This window comes from Nelumbo nucifera, chromosome 3 (genome assembly GCF_055504915.1).
Source record: "Nelumbo nucifera cultivar China Antique chromosome 3, China Antique-T2T, whole genome shotgun sequence".
Taxonomy (NCBI): domain Eukaryota; kingdom Viridiplantae; phylum Streptophyta; class Magnoliopsida; order Proteales; family Nelumbonaceae; genus Nelumbo; species Nelumbo nucifera.
In genome coordinates, this window is record NC_142651.1 from 48,321,538 (window position 1) to 48,338,613 (window position 17,076).

A 17,076-nucleotide genomic window follows, 5' to 3' on the forward strand; every position below is an offset into this window, starting at 1 on the left:
TAGAAGGCCAACGATAGGCTAAAAAAATTCTTGCTGATTTTATTAATGATTGTGTGTATCATTTAATTTAGTTATAAATTTTAGTTAATGGGTTTTGGTGATGTTCATTCCAAAGACATGGCTTGATTTAAAGTTGTAAATGTGAGAAAGTCATTTCCTTGTATCGTTACTTGTTGATGTAATTCTTTGATTACTTTATTTTAAATTGTAGATGTCGAAATTTTAAAGGCATCAATGACGTAACAGGCCATGTTGAGAATGCATAGTACTATTGTTGATATTTTTTTGAGATGCCTTAAGTGTTCTATTATTATTTGATGGATGTAACTTTACTTACATTACTAAACTCATTTGAGCCCAAAAGTTGAAGTAGCAAGGAGCTAGCTGAATTTCTATGGCAATTTGGTAAGGTCCAACCATGTGTTTAATTACACATTTTGGGCCGAAATGGCACAACGGCCCATTACAATTCAATTGGAAATGTTTTGGGTTGAGATAAGTTTTGTGCTTCATAAAATATTAATAGAAAATTTAGAACTATTTGCATGCTCACGTATGGTAGCCTTACGTGAATCAAAGATGTTTAGGCTACCCAATTAATTGATTTTATATGAGTTTAAGTTGCTGTTAATTAAATCTAATATATATATTAAATGAAGGCTTTCAGGCTATAGTCTCCACCATTCAGACACGTGGCATTTTCAAATTTAGATACATCCCACAGTCCACTACCATGGCAAGTGGCATTCTTATTTCCTAGAAAGGTAAACACATGGCAATTTTTGAGAAATTCTTGTTAAAACCCACAACCCACTACAAGGCTACAACTCTCCACCATTCAAATACATGGCCTTCTCATATTTCCGAAAACCTAGGCACATGACATTTTATGAGAAGTTGTTGCTAAAGCCCACAACCCACTATCACTATTTTCAATCTATTCCTAAGAAATGTAGAAAATGCAAAAGTGGTTATCCACAACCACTTATGCCTACATTCTATCAATCTCACTTAATCATTAACCCTCTATGTATCATAACAAAAGAAAATTATCCATATTCTAATAATTGTTGAAAAGCTATTTTTTGAAATAAATATTTTTTAAAATTTTAATAATTATTTAAAATATAAATTTAATAGTATTAATTCCATAATGTAAATTTAACATTACTAATTCCTTGTACTTAGTACGGGGTTATTCACTAGTCTATATAATAAAGAGGAAAGAGAGGAGGCAAGGGTCCTCTCACCATATTGCTTTCCTCAGTCCTTACACGAATGAGTTTTCTATTTTGAAATTACCCAAATGATCATTTTTGTCAATAAATTACCTCTTCCATCCTTTGGGGCCCCTCTATGGTTCTAATTTAAATGTTTATTATTATCTACTATAAATGTTTAATTGGCTTTGATTCTCTCTCTCTCTCTCTCCTACCCCATTCAACCTCTTTAAATCTCTTAAGATCTTTCCTACACATTCTCTTTCTTACACACACTCCTTGAAAATTAACATATGTTCAATTGCTATAATTAACCTAAAATTTAATCTATTCAAACCTTTCTTTCCTAAAAACACATTCTCTCTCTTGCAGACACTCCAGCAATGTATGTTCAATTGCTCTAATTAACCCAAGATTTAATATTTTTAGACCTTATTTCCCTTTGACCTCTTTCATCAACCCTATTATTTCTGAGCTCTCTCTAATCACCATGAACAATGGAGATTACACGAAGTGACGATGGTAAGTCCATTTCCTTTGCCATTTTGTATTTAAAATGGTGTTGTAGGCATTATTTGAAATGATTTATGCATGCATGCTATATTATTATTTCATTTTTCATGGTGCCCTTTCTATAAAAACAATGAAACTAAATCTTGGTTTCGAAACTTTCAAAACATATGAACTTATTAGTTCCTTTATGGTAGAACTTCCAAAACATATAAACTTAAATTCAAAAAGCATTGTTTCAGCTATATAGTTTCGGAATCATGTACCTATACAATATTCCTAAAATGTCTTCAAATGTTTAGGGAGATTGACTTTGTTGTATCTTTAGGTAGAGAGCCATAATTTCTGCAGTTTTGGCTGATGTATATTGTTTTTTTTTTTGGTTTGAATCTATAGTTTCTCCCATGTAATTTGAGGTTTTTTGTCTTCATTCCTTCATTTATATTTACATATCAAAATAAATAGTAATAATCCTATGGATCACCTATTGCTACAATACTTTTTTTGCACTTTCCTTTTGCACAAGATAATCTTCCATGGTAAATTATATTGATTCCTATATTCTACTTACCTTTTTTTTCATTATCAAAATGATTCTTAAAGTTGCTCCATGGTCGTCTCACCAAATTTTTTCACGCCCCATTTTTGGTCTCCAACATTCATCATTCTTCTAATACTTTTACAGGTCTCAAACTCTTAGTGAAACTACTCATATTGGATAGAGGTTGAGGCAAACATAGGTGAAACACCAATCCTAGCACGAGATTTCTAAGTTAAAATTATGTGAGTGAAGGTGGTATTATTGTTTTAATTTTCTTTTAAAGATGTTAGTACACCCTGCATTCAATTTGTAAAGTTGCTTAACATTTTCCATTTCCACTATTTGTCTATTAACCTTGTATTTCTAATTAATCTTCATTAGAGAATGTCTTTTCAAAAGCTCAACCAAATGGTTTTTATTAAGGTTCTCTTTTTTATTGTGGGAGAAATGGAAAGTTAGGACAAAAAAACAAGTCCCATTGCTTTGTATTTTGATAGGGTGGAGATGGAGGAAAAGCATACTTTAACTTTTCTTTCTATTAACCATGTAAGCAAGTTAAACAAGTTTTATTGAAGAGATAGCCAGAACATTTTTAGTTAATAGTGGCATAGTACAATTCCATTAATAAGTGATCACTTGCTCTGATTGGGATGTGCTCACTACCATCCACACCCTGTTGGTAGGGGTGTAAACGGTATTCGAAAATCCGATTTCGAATTCGATATTCGACATAATCGAATTGAATTCAGATAATTTGAATATCTAATCAGTCGAATTCAGATATCCTAATCATACTGAATAGTTAATCGGACTAAAATTCGGATATGACCTGATTTGATTCGATAAATATCCGAATTCGACCGATTATTTAATTCTTATATATACTATATAAAATATTTTATATAATTTATATATTTATATACTTTATATCAATAAAATATTTATTAATTATCTAAAATAATTAATTAATCAAATTTGAATCGAATCAAATATTCGAATATTTAATCGGATTCGAATTCGGATGTTAATTTTCAATATCCGTCAGATATCAAATCGAATTTAGATATTAGATTCAAATGTGGATATTGTCTAATCTGATTCGAATTCGACCCGTTTTCACCCCTAGCTGTTGGGAGAGAATTCCTCTCCTCCTTGTCAAGTACAAACCTTGGTAGTCAATTGTAAGGTGTTATTTGATTTTATTCCCCCTGCTCGCTTAAGTTTGTACAACGTTCTTGCAATAGAGCTGCACATATCTTAGCTAGGCATGCTCTTTCTTTGTCTCACCACTACACTTGGTCTTGTGCACCTCTTTTCATTGTACAAGCTTTACAAGTTGGTCTTGCTTTGAGTGGTTAATGAATTTTGTTTTTTGGTTTAAAAATAAAAGTTTTATATATTTTCTATTTTTAAAAGGACAAGCATTATATTTGAGGTTATTTATATTAACAAACTTGTAAATACATGTTATAATAGAATATATGTTAGAAAATGAGGATAGAAGTGAGAATCAGAGATTTACATATGTCACTTTTACATACATGGAAAACACTCATTTTAATTGTTTAAACCGGCTCTTATCTCTACAATTTCATTTACATTAATTGCAAACATAAGATACATCTTCCTCACCAAAATTGACAGGGTTGTTAGGTTGAGATAGAATAAAATTATCATTTTAACATTATTTGATTGAATTTAAAGAAGGTTTGAAAATTGATTCTATTAAAGAAATGTTAATTTAATGAAGAGTTTTAGCTTTGAGTGATTATTTATATGTAGATGTTTGTGTGTAATACTATGACCTTTTTCTCTTTCTTTCATTTAGTCTTCTTTATCTTACCGTGCATCGCACGGGTCTGTTGCTAGTTTAGATTTAAACTTAGGCATGGCCAGAACAACCTAAGTGTAAATCCTAGTAGGCAACCGCATTTTCTGCAAAGATTGCGTCAGTTGACAAAACGATGACCATGAGGGCCCAAAGGCGAATGGACATTGACATTGACAATTAGGTGGAGGGAAATAGATGAGAGTTAATTAGGGAAGAGAAATCCCTAATACCCAAAGGTATGGGACCTTCATACTCAAATTGACCCACACCTAGTTTCACATCTAGCGGTTTGCTACAAACGCAATTAGTTTTTTTTTTTTTTTTTGAAGTCATAAGGCAAGAGCTTTATTCAACTTTTAACTTGAAGCATTACATCTCATCCAGAATAATAGACCGGATACATTTTGGGGTAGAGGACCAAGTAAATGATCGGTTTTGTCTTAGAGCAAACACAATTAGTTTGAATGCCTAAAGGTAGGCTTGATTGCATTTCACAATTAATCTAATAAGTTATTTATTCCTTGTGGCAGCTAATCTTAACTTCCTAGACCTTAGTTCCATACCTCTATTGGAAGGAGACAATTTTCAAGAGTGGAAAGAAAGTCTTCTTATTGACTTAAACTGCATAAACCTAGACCTAGCCTTACGAGTCAAAGAAAAGGCAGTCGTTATAGATGAGAGCACCAAAGAAGAGAATGAACTTCTCAAAAACTAGGAAAACTCAAATAGGCTGTGCAAAATGATAATGAAATCCAAAATCAACAAAAATATTAGAGGTGCAGTCCCCAACAAAGAGGCAGTAACAAAATACCTAGCTAAAGTAGAAGAATAGTTTGAGGCCTCAGAGAAAATGGTGTCATAAAGCCTTCTTAAAAAAATGGTTAATATGAAGCTCTCAAACTCCAAGACAATGAAAGAGCGCATATTAGAGATGAATGACATAAGTGACAAACTAAATGGTCTAGGTGTCACTGTTTCTAAACCCTTCCTAGTGGCCTTCATGTTGAACTCTCTGCCTACAGAGTATGGACCATTCAAGGTCTCTTATAACATACAAAGAGAACCATAGAGTTTCAATAGGCTCTTAACTATGTGTGTCCAAGAGGAAGAGAGATTGAGGCATGAGAAGTTGGAAACAACGAACCTTGTGCTTAAGGACAAAAAGAAAGGAAGTTTCACAAAGGGCAAAGGTCAAAAAATGACCAAGGGAAAGGGAAAGGCATATCCAACATGCTTCTTCTGCGAGAAAAAAGGGCCATTTCAAGAGTGATTTCACTCATTACAAGAAATGGTTGGAGAAGAAGAAAGACCAAAAGGGAAAGAATACATGTATAAATCTATCCCCTATTTGTGAATCGCATTTAATTGAAGTCCATAGAGACTCTTGGTGGATTGACTCTAGTTCCTCAATCCATGTTGTTAATACCTTGCAGGGGTTTCTAAAGATGCAGAAACCAAACCCAAGTGAGTAGTACAACTATTTGGGAAATGGAGATTGCCTCAAAGTGGAGGTTGTAGGAACTTCTAATTTATTTCTTTCCACTAGTTTTGAGTTGATTTTAAACAGAACTGTGTTGTCCGTGGGTTCTCCAAGAATTTGATTTAGTCTCCAAATTAACTTTAGATGGTTTTAAACTAATTTTTATTGGCTCAAAGTTTGAATTATTTAAACCCAGCAAATCAGTTGGGAATGGTTTCTTAGTTGATAACCTTTATAAATTGGACTACTCATTGGGTAAGACCAAATTGGTCAGAAATTATAATGCAGGTATTAAAAGGAATTCTCATGAAAGGGACTCTCTGACCTTGTGTTACAAAAGGTTGGGTTATATATTGGTTGAACGACTCAAAAAATTAATGATTGATGGGATATTGCAACACATGGATTTCACTAAGTTCCTCACTTTTGTAAGTTGTATAAAGGGAAAATAAACTACTAAGAGGGGGAACAAAGGCCACAAGAAGTAATGCTATTTTAGACTTGATTCATACAAACATTTGTGGACCTCTACCTACTCTCTGCCTGGGTGGTTAACGATACTTCGTCACTTTAATCGATGATCACTCTAGGTATATGTATGTTTACCTATTGCATGAAAAGTCAGAAGCCCTAGAGGCATTTAAAGCTTTTAAAGCAAAGGTAGAGAAACAAACATGAAAGATAATTAAAGTTGTAAGGTCTGATAGAGGAAGGGAGTATTATGGTAGATACACAGAAGTTGGTCAAAATTTGGGAGCCTTCTATTTATTTCTCCGTGAACATGGCATTATCGTACAACACACCATGTCGGGTTCTCCTGATCAGAATGGTGTGGCAGAAAGGAAAATATAACACTTATGGAAATGGTGATGAATATGATGTGCAACTCCTCTCTACCACAAAATTTGTGGGGAAAAGCCCTTAAAACTGTAGTGTACATATTGAATAGAGTTCCAACAAAGGCAATTCCTAAGACACCTTTTGAACTGTGGGTTAGAAAGAAATCCAACCTAAATCATGTACACATTTGGGGTTGTAAAGCTGAAATAAGGGTGTATAACCCACATTTGGGGAAACTAGATCCAAGAACAATAAATGGATACTTCATAAGATATGTAGAAAAGTCAAAATGATACAAGTTTTACTATCCTAATAATGCCTTAAGGGTGGTAGAAGTTAGGAATACTAAATTTCTAGAGGATCATGAAGAAAGTGGGAGAGAGCTCCTTGAAGCTCAACCTAGTGGGACAAGTGTTGTTGCACGTACAGATTATGTTTTGCTTGTACGAGAAATGGAACAACAACAACTCAGTTATGGGGAAGTAACACCCATTGAGACCACTGTAGATTATCAAACAATTAAGGATACTAATGAGGTTCAAGAAATCATTCCTAAACCTGAAGGACCAATACCTCCTTGTAGATCTTCTAGAACCGGATTTTGTGTATCTTCGACAAATAGACTATGACATAAGTATCAAGGATGATCCACTAACCTTTCCAAAAGCCATGAATGGTTCAGATTCTATGTTATGGCTTGAAGCCATGAAAAGTAAACTGGACTCCATGGCTATGAATGGAGTCTGGGAACTTGTACCACTACTAATAGGAAAAAGAGCAATTCCATGTTAATGGATATTTAAAACTAAGTGGAACCCTACCGACATGGTAGAGAGGTACAAAACCAGATTGGTGGCAAAAGAATATAACACAAAGAAAGGAGTGGATTATAATGAAACCTTCTCTCCAGTTTCGAAGAAGGATTCATTACGAATCATAGTGGCTTTAGTGGCGCACTATGATATGGAATTACATCAAATGGATGTAAAAACAATTTTCTAAATGGGGATCTTGAAGAGGAGATATACATGGATCGGCCAGAGGGTTTCATAGCTAAAGGAAACGAACAAATTAAACAAGTCAATATATGGCTTGAAGCAAGTCTCCCGTCAATGGTATTTCAAATTTCACAGTGTTATTGCATCATTTGGATTTAAAGAAAACGCTGTTGACTAGTGTAGATGATATACTACATTGGTAATTTAAAAATTACCAGTGGGAGTAGCTTCATTCTGCTAGTGTTGTATGTAGATGATATACTTATAGCCAACAGGAACATTGGCTTGCTTAATTAAACGAAAGAATTCCTAATTGAACAATTTGACACGAAAGATATGGGAGAAGCATCCTATGTCTTGGGCATTGAGATCCATAGAGACAGCCCACAATACACTGGGTTTATTCCAAAGGGCATATATAACAAGATCTTGCAGAGGTTTAGTATGGAGACTTACACACCTAGTGTAGTACCCGTTAATAAAGGAGAAAGGCTAAGCATAAATAGCTTCCTACAAACTCAATATGAAAAAATAGACATGGAGAAAGTTCCCTATGCATTTGTAGTTGGGAGTCTCATGTATGCACAAGTGTGCACAAGACTAGATATTGCTTTCATAGTGGGAGTGTTGGGTAGATTTCAAAGTAATCCAGGTAGAGAGCACTTGAGAGCGGCCAAAAAGGTTTTCAGATATTTGAAAGTAACTAAGGACTATTTGCTTACTTATACACAAGTAGATAAACTAGAGCTATTGGGTTTTACAGACTTAAATTTTGTTGGGTGCCTCAACAGTAATTTTGCGGATAAACCGATAAAGTTGTTATGTAATAATTTTGTGGCTGTGTTCTTTTCAAAGAACAACAAGAGTAGTAAAGTAAATATTTTGACTTAAAGTACTTAGTAGTGAGGGACAAAGTGCAAGAACGGAAAATCATCATCAAGCATATAAGAGTTGAGCTTAGGATTCAATGGTTTCTAATCAAGAAACCCCATGATTGAAGTTATTAATTCATTTTTATTGTGGACGAAGACTGAATGAGAGGCTGAGATCAGCTATGATTGTTGGAGCGGTGGGAAGGAGAGTAGTTTTTTGAAGGAGAAGAGAGATGTTATACTTTTACACCAATGGAGAGCTCGAAGAGTTTATGTCGATTTTTTTGGTGTAATTTTCACACCAGTTCTCAATCTAAAAAGTCTATCTAAGAGCTCGTTTACATCAATTATCTTTATTGTTTTACATATCATCCAAACGGCAGCAAAAGTGGACTAAAACGTAAAATTACATCGAACCGGCTTTTACACTACAAACAAATGCAGTCTAAAGAATAAAAAGGGTCATTTTTTACTCCATATTCTGATAAAATGGCTATTTGTAGGAAAAATAGACAGCATTGGAAACAATGTGGCATTGCTAAAATTTGAAAAAGGCCACTTTCGACCCTAAAGTATTTGATTTACTTAATTACGCAAATTTAAACAAATTACACTAATCAATACAATTAAGTAATTAAATAAGTAAATTAAATTAATTAAGAAAACAAAGATAATTAATTAAATTCAATAAACAAAGCTAATCGGTCTAAATAAGTAAATTGAGACAATTAAGCAAGGTTTAAAAACCAACCCAAAACGAAACTACTTTGGTCCCTACTTTCTAGGTCAATGGATCAATTGTTTAGTCCAAATGGATAAACCCTTGACATTTCCAAAAATAAAAATAAAAATACAATATAATTAAAACAAAAAAAATGGCCCAAAACCATTTACTTGATCCAACAGTTTAGTAGTTCAACTGTTAGGGTCAACCGTTTGTTGATTAAGTTAAAATTTCTAGACGGTCAATTGTTTAACCCAAGATTTGGTTAATTGTTTGATTCCATTTTATACTCAAGCAGTCGAACCATTTAATTCAGGAACTTGTCATTTCCCAATTCCATTTTATATTTGGCCCTGAATTTTTTTAAAAAACATTGACTTGGTTAACAAACCACTATCCAGGATGATTGAATTGCTTAATTGTTCAATCCAGTAAAATGTTTTCGAATTATTTTTATTTTAATTATAATTTTTAAATGTCATGGATTGATCCATTCAGACTGAACAACTGAACTATTGACTTGGAAACTAGTGTCAAAGTGGTTTTGTTTTGGGTTAATTTTTAAATTACCTTGCTTAATTGGCTTAATTTACTTATTTAGATTGATTAGCTTTGTTTATTTAATTTAATTAATTAACTTTGTTTCCTTAATTAATTTAATTTATTGATTTAACTACTTAATTGGTGGGTGTGGACTGGTCCACACCACACCCTGTGGTAGGGACCAATCCACACTATACGACAGTCCACAATTATTTTGAACTATGAATAGATTGTGTGGACGTGACCAATGGTGTCCACACCACACTTTTTGATTCCATGTATCGCATATATATTTTATGAATGATCTACACAATCAATCATAAATTTCTAATTTTTGTATTTTATATGATAAATAAATTGAAAAAGGCAATGATAAATTAATATTAACCAATAAAATTAATTTAAAAAAAAGATAGTAAAATATTTAAAAAATATTATTTTATTGATAAAAAAACATTAAAAATTAATATTTAAATGAATGAAAAAGAGTAGAGAAGGAGAATTTCCGAACTTGTGCTAGAATTAACACTAAAAATTTTTATTTTATTGATAAAATATTAAAAATTTAATTTAAAAATTATTATTTCAAAATTTAAAATTTAAAAAGAAATAAAAGTATGTTAAAGAAATGTATTGTATCAAAATAGAGTGTAGAAATGTTGTGGACCGGCCACACCCACGAGATATATGTTTGGTCAAAATTTATATCGTGGGCTGTCCCTATCCACAGCCAACCGAGCATTGTGGCCATCTTGTGCCTTGGACCGAAACAAGCTATCCATGAGATGACTGCGGAATCGAACACCACCTTAATTAACTTTATTAAAGTGGCCCATTTTTCAAACTTTTAGGGCTTAAAGTGACCTTTTTCAAACTTTAGCAATGCCACATAATGTTATCTAATGGATATGTCAATGTCATTTCAAATGACATCTATGTTTGCCTACAAATGGCCTTTTATCAAAGTTTGTGGTAGGAAATGACCCTTTTTTATTCTTTAAGGTCAAAATTGGCCTTTTTCACAAAATTCATGGGTTATCAAACGACCCCACAAAACGTGTCCCACATATACATCCAATGATACATTGGAAATATCTCTCATACTTATGTTCCCAATGCGGGGTTGAATGTTCATGTGGGGCGCACTCTCTAGGGGGCCATGAGAATTCCCGTGGAGATTGTCTTAAATGGGGTTGTAAATATATCTAAATCCAATCCATTTGTTCTTTACCCAAAAAAACATACCAATCCACTTATAATTTAAACATGGATCGGATCCAATCCAATTCCATCAGAAAAACATTTAATTACATATACACTTCACTTCAAGGTATCTATTCCAGATCCATGAAAGTTATATCATTGTTTCAATCATTAAATAAAGTTGCTTGGTGTGTAGGAGAGGGAGGTGATTAAGAATCATAAACCTTTTCAGAAAAATAGAGAAAGAGACGAGTGGAAATTTAGAAGCTAAAGCCTCAAGCGGCACAAGCAAAACAAGAAGGTAAAGGTCAAAAGGTTTTGAGTTCGAGAGTTTTGAGTGTTAAAAGTAAAATTATAATTTAGGCATATGTATAACTCTAAAACATGTATATATAATCGGCTTGGGACAATCAAAACTGGTCCCAAACCAATATTAATCGGGACACATAAAATAAAACTAGAACTGATTCATTGGAATGAGTCATAGAACTATAACCGATAAATATGATTTGGCCGATTCGGGTCTAGTCGGTTCAGGACAGTCAAAACCAGTCTCAAATTGATATTAATTAGAAAATATAAAATAAAACCAGAACCGATCCATCAAAATGAATCATAGAACCACAACTGATAAATACGATTTGGACAGTTAGGGTCTATCGAATAGCCCTAACTGTCCTAAACAAATAGTAAAATAATAGGCAAAATTCCAATTAAAACTAGGTCCTACTAGCAATTCCCACCTAATTCACACGTCACAGTTCATTAAATTTTCCACTTAAAATAATTAAAAAAAATAATAATATATGAGTCCCACTTTAAATTTCCACCTCTTATTCTTTCTTTGTTGCCGCCGTAACCACCGACCAAACCAATGGCTAACCCAATACTCTTCCTCTAGCAAATATAGCTAATTGGTTAAAACTAAGGATAGTTAATTTGTTAAAGCTAATGCTCAACTATGGTACAGACTTGAATGAGATGCATGAATGGGGAAAATGGCCCAACCAAAATCACATGGAAAGTGGCCTTCGTAGTTTCAAGTTTCAAGTTTCAACTGCATTTAATCACTTTTCTCTCTCTAATTTATCTTGTTTAAAAAATTAAAAATAAAAAACAATCAAAACTGTTGAATAGGTCGAATCGATGCTTCGACCGCCTGGGTCGTTGATTTTTTCAATAATTTTTGGCCAAGAACTAGGTTTGGGATAAAATGAAACCAGTTGTATGGACGGTTTCTAGGCCAAACAGTCTAACCGTCTGAGTCAATGACGGTTCGAAAACCATGTTCATGTGAAACTTCTCTACAAGTTACCAAACTCAAACCAAGGTTTTTAAAACTGAACCGCCAAGGTCCGGTTCTCGGGTCAAACAGTCCTATCATTCGAACCGAACAAACATCCCATTCTGACAAAAGAAATAAAAAATAAAAAAAGATGGCCAAAAACCATTGGACAGTTTGAATAATTTGACCACTCGAGTCAGCAATTTGCTGACTAAATTAATGGTTTTTGGTCAAAAAGATGATTCTGGGGTGAAACGGAACTGGTCAGATGACCGATTGCTGATTTTTCCGGTCCAACCATCCAGTCCGGTCCGATTTTGAAAACCATGACTGAAACACAACATCACTAACTCACATGGAAAATGAGAATAAGCTCAACAATAATATCAGGTAAAAAATAATTTCTAGTTATTTTTTTTTTCTTTATCGGGACTCCATTTATGAAGAAGCTTTCTATTTTTATTTTTATATATTCATTCAAATTTCAATGCAATGAATGATCAATCAATTTTATCTTCTCATTGTACGCAGATTTTGGTTTTCAAATCAGTAACTCTGTTGGAATTTTTGGTTTTGGATCAGAAGAATGCGTTTCTAATTGCTATAGTATATCCTCTAATTCGTCGAAATATAGAATGTCGGTTCATCTTTTTTATTCTAGGTAAAAATTAAAGAAGATTCATCTCATTTGAATATGAATCAGGGATGAAATGAGTAGAGCAGAGATCAATGAAAACAAAACGAATTGGGTCAATTGAAGCAGTTGTTAGTTTGTATGGAGAACAAATCCTAGAGAGAAAACCTGAGCTGCAAAAATCTCAGGTGGGTTTCTCAGAGGTATAGAAAGAAGAATCCATAATGAAGCCCGCTTCACCTCTTCTACCTAATACCACAAAACAGCTTGTTATTAATATTAATAAAAAATTTAAATAGTACCCAACAACAAAAATATGGAAGTAACTTAGTTTCTTGTGAACTATTGTAAAAATCTCCAGCTTGTATTGTGTGTTAAAAATTAAAACAAAGTAGTTTTCACTTTTGGGTAACAGCATACCCTGATCCATTCAACAACTCTGAGAATGCATCAAACATGTGATTTTAGTAACTCGAAAGAAAATCGCAAGGTCTGAAGTTAAACTTGATCTGGGCAAACACACTGTTAGGGGTCGCCATTTTCTTCCACAAGAAATACTTCATTCTCCGAAGAAAACCGAAAGTAGAATAGGCTTGTAAACAAAATCAAGAACAATGATTTATTTTTTTCTCTATTGTATTCAACATTGACACATGCTTGTAGGGTAAACACGTGGAAGTTCAAGTTGTCCAATTCTCTCGGCTAGAAGCGAGTGAATGTTGTTTTGAATTGTCACGGTGGCATTCCGTATCCTCTAAATATCATGGATAGGACCGTTTTGGTCGTGTTTACGTAATTTAGGTGGTTTTAGATAAATTTGAAATTTTAGATTTGAAAAGTTAAAAAAATATTTTTTTTGCCTGAAATCTGAAAAAGAAGCATATATACTTTCTTACTTTTTAGAGGTACTGAATTCATAAGTTTGTTTGTTTTGAATCAACCCTTTACTATCTAAAATTTACTGATTTTACTATTTTACCCCTATAACACGTTATTTGGAAATGTTTATTTCAATTTGCATTATCTCAAAAAGTAAATAATAATAATAATAATTATTATTATTATATTACTACTCATCGAACCACCGCTGCTGCAAGTTGCAATGGCGGTGGCAGTGGCGAGAAGACAAGGGAGAGAGAGAGAGAGAGATTTGTTGCAAGTTGCAGTCACGATGGTGGGAAGACGGGGGAGAGAGAAAACTCTATGGAGATGAGAGAGAGAGAGGTTGAATGGAGAGGGGTATTTTTTACTTTAGGCCATGTTTGAAGTGCGTCTGAACGCATTAAGTGACGGGCCTGAGTCTTAAAATTTCAGATTTGAAAAAACTTTTCATATCATATTTCAGATGCAACACCAAACAAAGGTAGCATTTGAAAAGTAACATTTTCAGATTCAGACGTCTAAAAAGTGCAATAAAAAACCACCTTAGTCTCGTGAATTGGGCAAGAGTTTTAAGTAGCACCCACCTGTAATTTTTCAATTTTTTTACTTAAGTAATGCCACGTTAGCAAGCTCTATTATTTTATCACATGTTTAATAAAACCTTTAACAATGTCTCTAATGTCGTACGATTTTCCCTTAGGTTGCGTTTGGAAGCAATGCAAATGGAGTATAAATCCCGATTCAAGATAAATTTACACTCTGGTTCACTTTTGTTTGTGTTTGGCAACATTACATTTATGCATTGACAAATGATAGACCAATGCATATTTACATTGATAATAAGATGTAAAAGTACATCAATAAAAAAGAAGTAAATTTGCATTCAAGTGGGCTTTTGATAAAAAAACAGAGAAGTACGGATAAACCCAATGCAGAAATCTAATTCCCATTGCACAACTATAAACATTCAAAACACCCAAAAATCACACCCTATGCACCCATACCCGCTCGTGAACTGGCATCAATTCTAAGCTAACACCTACCCCAAATGTAATTTGAACCTACAAATTCTGACGCTGGGGGTATCGGTCATTCTCCCTAAAAAAAAAGCATATGCTTTATTGGAATTCATGTTTGCGTCCATTACAACTAAAAGTCTGTTTTGTAAGAAGGTAAATTTGTTAGTGCAAAACTAACCCAATTTTGTAATTTATATGAACCGTTTTACACTCTACATATTTGCATTCACACTTATTAGGTTGCGTTTGGGAACAATGCAAATGGAGTGTAAACCCCGGTTCAGGATAAATATGTACTTTGGTTCACTTTTGCCAGTGTTTGGCAAAAATACAATTATGCATTCATAAATGACAAACCAATGCATATTTATGTTGATAATAAGATGTAAAAGTACATCAATAAAAAAGACGTAAATTTGCATTCAAGTGGGCTTTTGATTAAAAAAAACATATATATGCTTTATTGAAATTCATGTTTGCATCCATTACAACTACAAGTTTGTTTAGTAAGAAGGTAAATTTGTCGGTGCAAAACTAACCCAACTTTGCAATTTATATGAACCGTTTTACACTATACATATTTGCATTGCTTCCAAACGCAGCCTTAGGCTTCATTTAGGAACAATGCAAATGGAGTGTAAACCTTGGTTCAGGGTAAACATGTACTCTGATTCAGTTTCGCCAATGTTTGGCAAGCATAAAATTATGCATTGACAAAATCACAGAAAACACATTTTCCAATGCATATTTACATTCAAACTAAGATGGAAATGTACATCTATAAAAAATAAGTAAATTTGCATTCAATGTGGGCTTTGTTAAAAAAGGCATATATTTTATTGGGATTCATGTTTGCATCTATTATAGCTAAAAGTCTGTTTGGTAAGAAAGTAAATTTGGCAATGCAAACCTAACCCACCTTTGCATTTACATGAACTGTTTTACACTCTACATACTTGCATTCACATTATATCTGAATCGTCCCCAAACGGAGCCTTAATGTCGCCTTTCCATCATAGTTTAAGGGAGAAAGTTTTAATTCTTTAGGATCTAAAATGAATTTTTTGACAAAGTTCAAGGGTTGTCAGAGCCAAAAATCTTTTTTTTTTCTAGGTAAAAAAATAAAAGGATTCATCTCATTTCAATATGAATAAGGGATGAAATGAGTAGAGCAAAGATCGATGACACAAAGCAAATCGGGTTAATCAAAGCGGTTGCTAGTTTTTATGGAGAACGAATTCTAGCGAAAGTTGCCAAATTCATGGAGGGATGGTGTTTATAGGTGGAGTGGATTGTAAATACATTTGGGAAAATAATTTCCCAATTTTGAGGTGGACTGAACGGTAAAATTTCCTTAGGAAAAACTTTAACAGCCTGCAACGTTTTGATAGGCTGCTATGAATGATATCTCATAATGAGTGTGGGCAAAAAGATGTATTTTTTAGGTTAAAATACAAAAAATCCTCCCCTAAAATTTCTGACAATCATTAAAATCTCCCATCGAGTTTCACTTTAACAAAAACCTCCCCTAAACTTTTGAAAAACTCAACATAAACCTCCCCTCCGTCACTATCCCAGACACGGAAAACGTTTTTTTGATGCATTAATTTTATTAAATGCCCATTTTACCCTTTTTGTATACGATGTCACATAAAATGAAATAAACTTTAAATTGAATAACCCATTTGCTGCCCCTTTTTCTCCCTGAAACTCCATTGAGTTCAAACTCATGCCTCCCTTTTTTCTCCCTACAGCTGCATTGGCGGCAGATGGTTCATGATACGGCGTCGATGGGGATCAAGAAGACACAGACACAACACTCCATCTTTGAAGCACAAAAAATATATTAAAAACACAATAGTGCAACGCCTGCCTGCTCCTCCTTTTCTGCCTTTCTGTTTTCTGAATTTAGAATAAATTAGGGTTTAGAACAAAGATAAACCTGAACATAGGCTATATTTTATATTATGTGCCTTACTTGAAACTTCACCAAGCTCAAACATATGCCATGGAGACAGTATACAGACCCGTTTTGGTAAAAGCAAGTAGTTCTTATGTTGATAAATCAATTTGGTAGAGAACACTCTTTTTTTTTTTTTTACCTCAACCATGTTCACTAGTTCATTGGAAATCCAACAATTAATACACACTTATAATGCTTATAGAGAGAAATATGGACAACATATCTCAGATCTCTTGTTCACTTTCAATCCAGGCACTAGAATAGTCATGAAGAAAGACCTTCACACTCGTGCATACACAAAATGCTTTAGATCTGCCACAATTTCCTCAAATACCAAAAGAATTTTGAGGGTATCTTTAGATGAGGAGGAGAACATGGTGGAGTACTTTGATTTCTCATATTCTACACTTGGCAGCCCATGTAGTAAACAAACTGTAAATATATACAAAGTGCTATAAAATCATCCACCCGGAATCTTCCATTCTTCTTCTGATATAAGCTCTTAGAGGTTGTATAAAAAGCAAGAGAGTC